The sequence below is a fragment of the Equus asinus genome, chromosome 9 (genome assembly GCF_041296235.1).
Source record: "Equus asinus isolate D_3611 breed Donkey chromosome 9, EquAss-T2T_v2, whole genome shotgun sequence".
In the NCBI taxonomy this organism is placed as follows: Eukaryota; Metazoa; Chordata; class Mammalia; order Perissodactyla; family Equidae; genus Equus; species Equus asinus.
This window is the reverse complement of record NC_091798.1, coordinates 86,315,201-86,326,468: the sequence shown is the minus strand read 5'-3', so window position 1 is coordinate 86,326,468 and position 11,268 is coordinate 86,315,201. Positions and strand designations below refer to the sequence as shown.

General features: G+C 36.3%; 1 protein-coding gene across 13 annotated transcripts in view; it reads left to right on the top strand.

The window, feature by feature from the left end:
* The window catches only part of XRCC4 (X-ray repair cross complementing 4), a 288,469-nt gene that overhangs the window by 828 nt on the left and 276,373 nt on the right, over positions 1-11,268 (top strand). For 5 of the 13 annotated variants that reach the window (XM_014857037.3, XM_044777888.2, XM_070517838.1 and 2 more), the window contains one exon: positions 5,433-5,531. The exons of the other annotated variants lie outside the window; for them this stretch is intronic. The gene's annotated coding sequence lies outside the window, so the exon portion shown is untranslated. Of the gene's footprint in view, positions 1-5,432; positions 5,532-11,268 lie in introns of those variants that run through there. 13 annotated transcript variants of the gene reach the window in all.

The following is an 11,268-nucleotide window of genomic DNA, read 5'->3' as shown; positions in this document are numbered from 1 at the left end:
TAGATTGAGAAACAGGCGCTTTGACGTGTTCAGTTTGCATATTTCTTGGGAACTCAGTTAAAAGGTTTTTGAATTAAATTGGTAATGTCTTTATGCCACCAGACCACTTTCTCCCCCTTTTCTCTTTTTAATTTGTATCTGCTATTGATAATGTTGGTGGTTTCCTTTTATAAGATTTACCTTTTTTTCATTCACTTATATTCACATATGTTAAAAGACAATGGTTTTAATTAACTGCTTGTTTTCTCTAATAGAACTATCAGACTATAGCCTCCATAGTCTGAGGTTGAGGTGTTCTAGTGTTTGTCTCCCCGTGCTTTATTATTTTTCCCCTATGGCTCTTAGATTAAGACCCATAAAAGTTTTGCTTGATCTTCGTGTTGTTTCTTTTACCTTAAATGCTTCCTTAACCTTTCTCCACTTCCAACCCATTTATTTGCTTTTCTAAATGAAAATCTTCTAGTGAGTTCTGTATGCTCCAAACAATTCCTCTTTTTCTATTCTTTCTTGAGATCATTCCAACATGGTTATTGCTCCCATGCTCCCCCAAAATGCTCTTGTTAGTGTCACCGGTGATCTCCAGGTGTTGATCATTCTTGGATCTGACTGTATTTGACCTATCAACAACCTTTGATACAGTTGATCACTCCCTTCTCCATGATATATTTTCTTCACTTGATTTCCAGGACACCACACTCTCTTGGTTTTCTTTCTACCTCATTGGTTGCTCCTTCTCACTCTTCCTTCTGTTCTTCCTGATTTCTTATTGTTGAAGTGTTCCAGTGCTCAATCTTTGATTCTCTTCTTTTCTTCTGTCTATACTTCTTTTGATGATATCAAGTCTTAGTGACTTTAAATACCATCTGTATACTGACAACTCCCAAAGTCATATTCCTAGTCTATCCTCTTTCTGAATTCCAGACTTACATATCCAGTTGTTGACCTCTACATGTCCACTTGTTTATTTAAAGATATCTCAAACTCAAATGTCACAATCTGAACTCTTTTTCCCCCCAAACCTGTACCATTCTTCTCATCTCAGTTGATGGCAACTCTATACAGCCAGTTACTCAAAGTTAAGTATTTGGAATCATCCTTGACTCTACTTTTTCTTATATTCGATGAAATCCATCAGCAAATTCTGTTAACTCTCTCTATAAAATATATCTAGAATTTGACCATTTCCTACTATTTCTGTCATTAGTACACTGATCATCTCTTTCTTGGATGTCTGTTATTAGTCACTATCATTCTTGCTTGGATTACAGTAATAGTGTTCTAGCTCATCTCCCTGCTTTCTTCAGTCCTTGCCTCTCTATAGTCTATTCTCATATAATAGCCAGAGTGATACTGTTAAAATATAAGTAAAAAATTGTATTAAAATGTAAGATTCTAAATGCAGTGTGTTATCCTAGATTCAATCCTGAGACAAGAGATACTATTGGAAAAACCGGTAGAATCTGAAGAGTCTGGAGTTCAGTTAGTAGTAATACACCAGTGTTGGTTTCTTTCATTTTGATAAATGCACCATGGTAATATAAGATGTTAATATTAGAGGAAACTGGGTCAAGGGTATATGAGAACTGTGTGTTATCTTTGCAACTTTTCTATAGTTCAGAATTATTCTAAAATAAAAAGTTTATTAAAAACCAATGTAACATTACTTCTTTGCTTAAAAGCCTTTTATGACTTCTCATTTGACTCACTGTAAAAGCCAGCATCCTCACGTTGGCCTACAAGACTCTACATGATCTGGTTTCCCATTAATTACCTCTCTGACTTCATCCCTTTGTATTCTCTCCCCCTCACTCTGTTTCAGCCATATTGGCTGCCTTGTTTCTTAACACACTAGGCCCTCTTCCACCTTAGGACCTTTGCTCTGGCTGCTTCACCTACTTGGAATGCTTTTTCCCCAGACATGCATACAACTAATTCCTTCATCTCCTTTATGTATTTGCTCAGGTGTCAACTTTTCAACAAAGCCTACCTCAACCTCCTATTTCAAATTGCAGCTTTGCAACTATCTGCCCCACTCCCACCCCCAACTGGCTTCTGCACTCCCAGTTTCCTCTACCCTGTTTTCTCTTCTCTTATTGCTATAGCACTTATCACCATATATTTTACATATTTATTATGTGTATTTTTAATTGTTCTCCTCCTATTAAAATGTAAACTCCACAAAGGCAGGAATTTTTATGTTTTTGTTCCCTTATGCCAAGTTCTAAAACACTGTCTGAGGCATAGAAGTACACAGTATGTTTTGGTTGAATGAATGAACTTGACTGGCTATTTGAATTTGTAATCCTTGATTTGCAGTCAGTCTGAAGCACTGAATTGTTTGTCATTTCCATATATTATGCTATTTCTTGCCTCCAAGCCTTTGCACATGCAGATTCTTCTGCCTGGAGTGCCTTTTCTTATCTTTTTTCCTTCCATGCCTAACCCTTTTTCACCTTTTAAGATTCATATCAGGTGTAACCCAGGGAAGCCTTCCCTGAAATGTCAGATTGGCTTACCTGCTACTTTTCAGAGGAGCTCCCACCCTGAATCTGCACTTTACACGCTTGTAAAATAATTCTCTTTAGGTGTTTCTCACTAGAGAGCTGGGAATGTGTCTTACTTGTCTTTGGGATATCAAAGCCTGGTACATAGGAAGTAGTCAATGAACATTTTAATGCATCAATAGTGTGAGCAAAGTCACTCAGCTATGAAATCGTAGAGTTTTGATTTCAAGCTGGGTCTTCTGAATATAAAATCATTGCTCTATTTGCCATACCTTGTTTTCTGGGAAAAAGGTAGCTGTCTTTAAAATAGTAGGATAGTTCTTTTTATGCGAGTGGGAGGTAGTTAATGCATTTTATAGCCCTGGGCAATTTGTTGCTTGTCATTCGTGAAGCTGCCAGCACTGATGAGAAAGTGAGTGGTGCTTTTTCCTGAGACACTGGCTGAAATCAATGAACAGAGGGTTGTTGTAGTCAGCAAATTTTTAATGTTGAGGAAATTGAGCTCCTTTTGGGAGAAAAACACTGTTGAGACTTTTGTTGCCCAAAAGAGAAATCCATACTAGAATTCCAAATTACTCATGAGGCATTCATCCTTTTGCTAGATTCCAGTACTGCCAATAGCTTTAGATCAAACTTCTGCTTGTGTGCCATCGGGAAGTCCCATGGTATTTACAAGAGATTGCAAAGATTTTTCTTCCAATGATATGGAAATTTGCTCTTCAGGTTGATTTAATGATGATTAGTTTGTTAACATGATCTCTGATACTTGGCACAAAAATTAGGTAAACTAATTTTGCATTTAAAATACTGTTTAATCCTAGATAATGAGCCAGACTTTTCAACTACTTTTTATGGTGGACTTTCTGAATTCAAACTGTCCTCTGAATATCATCACTATTATTGCATTCTGTAAACCAATCTTTTCCAACTTTGCCTAGCCTTTAGGACTAACAGAAAAGAGTTAAAGTTAAAAGAAATTTTAAAGCTATAAATTCTGAAAAAGCTTCAGTGGCTTTCAACCCCAGCAACGGAGTTGAAAATGATGATTAGGTTTGGGATTAAGTAATCAAAAACGAATATTACTTGGAGGACACTTCTGAATTTGTGCCTTGTTTCTTTGAGCTTTACTAACCCTGCAGAAGTGACTAAAATGTTGAAATAAGCAAGGAGTTCAGTCTGATCTTTGTGTGAGAGGATGCTAGTAGCTTACGTGTAATTTTATCTCAACAGTTGGTAAGAATTTTATTGAATAAAGAAAGACCTTGCTCAACTGGAACAGAAACAAGTGGCTGCTAAGAACTAAGAGGCAGCCATTGTTGAAGATACTCATCAAAGTCCTGACAGTATAAATATTGACATCCTGAGATGTGTCAATATTTACCATAGAATTTGGAAGTTGCCAAGTTCCTGTTTAAGAAATGTGACCCTAGCATTGAACACAGTATATCAATAAATAAGGAACGTGTCCAAATGAACAGCTGCTCAGAGAAAATAGGATAACATCTGTCTAAACTTTGGGGCACTTGAAAAGTTAAATTTAAAAAATTTATTGATTTTTTTTTTGGTAATTTGTAGGTATGTGCTTGCACACTATAGTATACTAATATAGTTCCATATAAGGTTTAAGTGTTTAAGTGTTTTTTAAAAATGACAGCATGGTTTCAATTTATAACTTTGTAAATTAGTTGTCCTAGGATACTCATCTATAAATTGAATTTAAAAAAAATCTTGCTTTAATGTGTTTAGGAACCAACCTCTGGATTTTAAGCATTATTCTTACAGAATTGGCTCGAGTCATTACTTAGATAATACTTTTGGGGACCAAAAGTTTGTGCTCTGAGAGTTTAGCAATAGAGAAAACATAAGAAGTTTATGAAGTTTAAACGTGCTTAGGAAATCTGTCCTGATTATTTTCTGACAGCTACGTTGCAGAAGAAAATCTGTGGAGTAAAGAGCGAGTGAAGTTGATATGTTTGGTTGAGTGTCACAGATCACCACGGTTAATTCCCATATGAGTATCAGTGTAAAACAACAGAGCATTTGGTGCAAAGTAGAGAGACATGTGAAGCTTTTATATCAAGTCATTGGAACCACACAAACAATCTTACATCTGTTTGCAGACTTGTAGGAAAGGTTAAACTTAGCATTCTTTGAATGATAGTCCTAAAACAGTCCTGAAAGAGCATAAACCACAGGTATTGAGACTGGTCCTCTCATTGCTTCTCTTTTCTGATAGTAAGGATTGATGGCTTTTGTATAGTAATCTAATCATTTAACCACATCATAATGTTATGTTTATATTGGGAAGAATGGGTGCAAAATACAGTTGAGGTCATATATTCTGTCAGAAGCTACATTTGTTTCTATAAATATCTTGATAAACATGAAAAAACAAATTTGCTTAGAGGTTCATAAAAGGATTTTAACCTATTTCAATATATTAAGGATAGAAGAGAAAGAAACACAATCTTAAAATTTAAATCGATTGGATCCCTCTTTTAGAGAGAATTTGCCAATATTTTGAGGTAAGATGGCGAGTTTTAAGGAGAAAACATTAAACTTATTAATTAGTGATTTTAAAACTTGGAAAACATTTTTTGCCATGTAACCACAACTTGAAACTTTGTTTTGAATAGACATATTATGATTTTTTTTCTAGAATCTTTAGGGTATTATGCAAAATATTCAGCAGTTGTCTTCTTGAACCACCTGTTACCAGTTATTTATTATGTAGTGATAACAAAGTTGTCCAGTGTTTTCAAAATGTCACGTGTTCTAGATTTGACGAGAGTGTAAGTATATTAAGTTGAAAATGTAAAACTTCCTCTTTGGCGTTGAATATTATGAGTTTAATATAGTGTTTCCTAAAGTGTGGTATTCATACCACTGACAGAATATACACATTGCTTGCTTACAACTGTTTTGCAGGTACTATGAGATAAATGAAGTAAAGAGAATGCCACACAATCAATGAATGACAGTAAAGATTCATCCTGAAGTCTTTCTGATCCCAAAGCCTGACATAAGGTAGCTTAAGCAAAAAGGAATTTCTTGGCTTCATACCTACAACATCCATGGTTAGATCTAGATTCTCTTGCTGCTGGAATCAGATACAAGCTGCTGCCTACCCCTCAGTTCCACCTTCTGCTGTGTTGGGTTTGTTGTCAGCAGCTCTAGGCTCAGAGCATCATAACACAAAATCCAGTAGAGAAGAATCTATATCCTTCTTGATGCAAATAAAATTCTTGGAATTGAGCCTCACTGGTCTTAGTTGTCCTAACTTGAATCATGTGCTCATCTCCGAATCTGTCACTGGGGATTAGAATGTAATGTTGGCTTAGTCCAGGTGCGTGTTCTACTCCTGGAACGTGGGGCTAAAGTCAGTTTACTCTAAGCCTGTGGACTGAGAATAGCAGAGGTGGGGATCATTCAAAGTTTCGTTCCTATAAGCAGGGGGAGTCTGTATTAGGTGGCAAAAATCATCCAGTTCTCTCTAAATTTGGGTGAATGAATGTTTTTAACCTGAATTACAGTGGGATGTGAACTATGGCACTGATAGCATTCTCTGATCACTGTTTAGAGATAGCTAACAATGCTGAATCCTTCACTTGGGAATCTGTGTTTTTTAAGGAACTGAGAAGAAAAAGTGTAAGCTGGAGTCATTCGAATTAGGATAGATAATGAATGCAGCCATGTGAGTTAGGGCCATTTATTATGTGCCAGGAACCATAATAAGTATTTGATTCATATTGGTTAGATAAAATTTAAGACGGTGTGATTCTAATGATATGCCACAGGATGGGAAATTTTGGAAAATAGTGCAATTATTATTTGTGGTTTCTTTATTGTAACTATTATGTGCAATCATTGAATATACATATGAAGTAGCTCATGTATTGAACATTTTGTTATATCTTTTTAAACATTTTGGCCTTAAGAACAAATTATTAATGTATAGCCAGTAAATATTGAAATAATTTCAGATATTTTTGATTATCATCTTTTCGGTTGATTATAAAAAATATTTTTGTCTTTAGTATCTTTGAGTCAATGTTGCACAGCAAAATTCACCAATGCATTATGCGCCAATGTTCTGTGTGTAATGCTTATCAGATAGGAGTATTTACCAAAGAGCCAATACTGAGCCCAAGACTTCTTTAGATAGTCTCCTAAAATTTGAAGTATTAGACTATATATTTAAAATTTCTAATAGATGACTTTTTCTCTTTTTACAAAGTTACTCTGTAACAACCGTAATCAGCCTGATGGTCAAATAACATTTCTTGAAAACTCTTTTCCTTTTATCCATTTTATTTTGAAAATTTCAAACATATATAAAAGTAGAGAGAATAATGGATTCCCATGTACCCATCACCTAGCACAACAATTGTCAACCTCACTGTCAATCTCATTTCGCTTATATCCTATTCAGACTTCCCTCTTCTCTTCTAAATTATTTTTAAACAAATCCCAGACATCTTATCATTTCATCTGTAAATATTCTAACATGTATCTTTAAAAAGTAAGGACACTTTAGAAAACATAAGCACAATTCTATTAACATAACTGAAAAATTAACGATAATTCCTTAATATCATCAAATACCTAATCTGTCTTCAGATGACTTCAGAAGTTTTAATTGTTGGTTGAATTAGGTTTTAAATAAGGTCTATAAATTGTAGCTGCATGTGGCTTTTACGTCTCTTTTAACCTAATATTCCATCCCTCCCATCTCTCCCTTTTGCATTGAAACTTATTTGTTGAGAAACTGGGGCAGTTACCTGCCATGGAGTTTCCCACAGATTTGGGGATAAAGGAGTTGGTTTCCGATTTAGTACGGGTTGTATACCAATGGCCTTAAAGCTGGACTAAGGATTTTTTTTTTTTGGCACATTAGGGTGTTTTCCAACACCAACAACCAATTCTTCAATTCTCTAACCACCTGGGTGTCCAACAGTTCAGTTCGATTCTGACACTGTCTACCTGGAGTTAGCATCAGTTCCTACAGGTTAAAGGGCTCTGTCCCACAAGACTTCCCTGGGTCATCCATACTTCTGACCTGCCATAAGTCGGGGGTTCCTATGACTACCTTTTCAGGTTTGATAATTTGCTAAAATAGCTCACAGAATTTAGGAAAAAACTTTACTTGTATTTGCCCATTTACTATAAAGGATACAACTGAGGAATAACCAAATGGAAGAGATGCATAGGGCCAGGTATGGGAGGTAGGGAGCAGAGCTTCTATGCCCCCGCTGGGCATGCCGCTCTCTCAGGACACTGATGTATTCACAACTCAGAAGCCCCCCAAATTTCTTTGTTCTAGAGTTTTTGTAGTGGTCAGTCTTCAGCTCTACCCTCCTCTCTGGGGGTGGGATTGAGAATGAGGCTGAAAGTGTGAACCCCTGAGTCATTTGGCCTTTCTAGTGACCGGGCCCTGTATGAGGCTATCTAATGACACCACCCTAACTCACCTCATTAGCGTAAACAGTGGTGTGATTGAAAGGGACTCCTCTTGAATAACAAAAGACACTTATATCTCTCAGGAAATTCCAAGGGTTTTAGGAGCTCTATCTGGGACAAAGACCAAATATACTTCTTATACCACACATATCCAGTGTTTTTAAAAAATATGAGCCAACTTTTAAAAGTCAGGTGACTTCTGCATAAACACAGGGACTTTTAGGTTTCTTGAATCATCAGAATGGCAGACCACTAAAGAGCAGTACTTACCCATGCTAACAATCTGCACTGAGCAGTGGCTGCCGCTTTTATATGTCACTTGTCTTTTCTATTAGCCACAGTCCTTGCTCCTCATGCAATGAATGTCTGTGGGCTTGCTCCTGACCTGCATAGGCCCTGGAGGCGTTAGGACTTGTACCCCTGCAGTACAAGGCTTGATGCAGAGTTTAGCAGGTACAAAGTTTCAGTTCAGTTTGAGAAGCCATCACCCAAGGGGACTCAGAATGGAACCTTTTGCTTTTATCTTGTAAGGAGGATTGTCCAAAATATGTTCAGGGATGTGGTTGAAAAGGACTTAGACTTAGAAATTGCAACATGGGAAATAAGTATGTAATTATTCATCCAATTAAGAATGGAAGTCCTCATGTGCTGTTTATCTCTTAGTATTATTTAAACTGTGTGAAATTGCCATTTTTTGTAGGTTAAAAATTGTTAAATACTGGCAATTTCATATGGTTCCTAAATATTTTTCTAGGGCTGAATTAGGCAGTGTCACCAGTTGAGAATATGTTATAGGGTTGGATTTTTTCCCCCCAGGATTAACTCTCATTTGTACCCCAATCTTATCATTCATCCCCTTTTTCTCCATTAGGAAATAGGCAGATAAATGGTTACAGTTGTAAGTAAATGGTGGGTTTGGGAATGGGAGGAAAGTATAGGGCAGATCTTGTGCCTTTCCCATGCAAGTGCTTTTAGTTACATTTCACTTCTGAGCAGCACATTTTTCAAGTAGAAAAGACTGTTTGTAAATTTACCGGTGGTGTTTCATAGGAACACCCTCATGCTTGTGAAATTAAAATGTAAGAGAGGTGTCAAAATTTTGAGGTTTAAGAAATCATAATTACTTAATTCTTAATGAAAAAAGACTTGCTTAGCTGATGCTATATTTCAGGTACTATCTTATCTCTTCCTTTCTGTTAAGTGTCATTCTCACATGAAACTGCAATTAGAACTGAAGTGTTCTTGTGAAAGTTTAGAAAGTTTCCAAAATGATAAGTATACTCTCATCCTTTCTGCCAGAGTTATTTGTAATCAAGAGTGTCCCTTTGATGAGTATAAAGGAAGTCATAGTCTTGGGACTTTGGGTCTAATTTTAAGGGCTGGATCTAGTGTTAGATTTTATGTGGTAAATTTACTCAGGCCATTTTATTGTTTTTACGTACTCATTTGTTGGGGTAAGAGAAAAGAAAGGAGAGGAAGTGAAATTTAAATGAATCACTGAAGCTAATGACTATTAATGGTGTTTGTAAAAGATAAGCAGAGGAAATGAGCAGTAATATGATATTTGGAATGGCGGCAGCTGGCATTCCACAGTGATAAGAGGTAATTGAGAATGGACTATGACCATGGCAAAGATGCCTTATTTTTTAGAGTTAATTTATAGTTCTAATGCTTTATTCCTGAAGCATCAGATTGTTAATTTAATGTTTCCTTGATCACCAGCTGTATGTTACATGTTTTTGAACAAGATCTGCCAACAGTTTTAACTGTATTTTGCTCTTAGGGTGACCAGTCATCCTACTTTGCCTGGGTTGAGAGGTTTCCTAAGACACAGGACTTTCAGTGTTAAAACTGGGAAAATCTCAGGCAAAGCTGGACAGATGGTCACCTTACTTTCATTTTCAAAATTAATAGAATGGAGATAGTCTTGGCATGATGAGAAAGGTATTTAATAATCCTGTAAATTCTTTACCCATAAGGTTTAGAAAATTCTGACCTGAAAACATTTCAGGAAAGCATTTCTTCTGTAGAAGGTTAGTTTGATATTTTTGTTCTAATTGCTTTGGAAATTGAAGGGTAAATTGATTTTGTGGTCATTTTTCAAAAAAAACCCTTAATTTACCCTTTGGTCAGGTAGATCATGCCAACTAGCAAGTCGACATGCTCTTAATAATGAAAATAGCAACAAATTATTAATTTAAAGAAATCCTCATTGTGGGGATTCTGATAATAAGGAAAACATGAGTAGTCAATGCTTTTAAAAAACACTAAACAAATAGGAAAATAGACCTCTTCTTTGCACTTAGTTTTCCTAAAGTGTTGTCTGCCGTTTGTCGTATCAAAAGACACGCATCAGAAGACATAGGTGGTTGTTGCATAAACTTTTCTTTCCTTTTTATCTAGCACTTATGTATGGTCCTATTCTTGAATTTTTAAATGTGATAGAACTTTTAAAAAATTTATCACCACACTTTTGGTTCACAATTTGCATTTTCTTTCTTTTCCTCCTTTTAGTAAAAATCAGGTCAAACAAAATAATGTGATCAGGAATCTAATGACAAACTAATTACCAGCATGTGCTGTGTGCTAATCTTTATTCTGAACTCACTTTAGGTATCTGCCTACTTTGCTCAACAAGGGGGCACTTAAGTTAATTGCTTCATTAAAAACATGCATTTAGCCCTTTCTGATCTGTAAGTACAACCCCTTGGCATAGCTGCAGACGTGTGAACACCTGCAGCCCAAGCAGCTTGAAAAGAAGCCATAACTTACTATAAAGGCAAATAAAAGAAGCTCAAGTTCAAAATGGTGTTATCAATGATACAGTGTTGTCACTAACTTGAGCTGACCTAAGTGAGTTGGCTTCTGCACTGCTCCTTATCAGCATCCAAAAGGGCATACAAAATTCTTTGTAAACTAATTTAAAAAGCGTCTTGTTTATTCAGAGGCAACTGTGAATGGCATTTGTTCAGAGTGTAGATCACATCAACTGCATACCAGCCAACAACTTATTTCTCTCTTCTAAGAGAGAGGCCAAGTATCAAAGACACAAAGTACTAAAGATAAGCTTCTCAATTCTCAACTGTTCTCAGCTCTCAATAAAGCTACTGATGGACAACTTGGGGTGGGACCCAACTGTTTCCACCTGCAGGCTGTCTTAGATCCTTGGCTCTGGCTGGGAGAGGTGCAGATACTAGTTGGACCTTTAGTGCCCTTAGAAAACAAAATACAGGCTTTCTTATGGCCCTACTTAATCCGTCCCTCTGAAGAGGATTCCACCCCCTTTCTTCAAGTACTCTTGGGG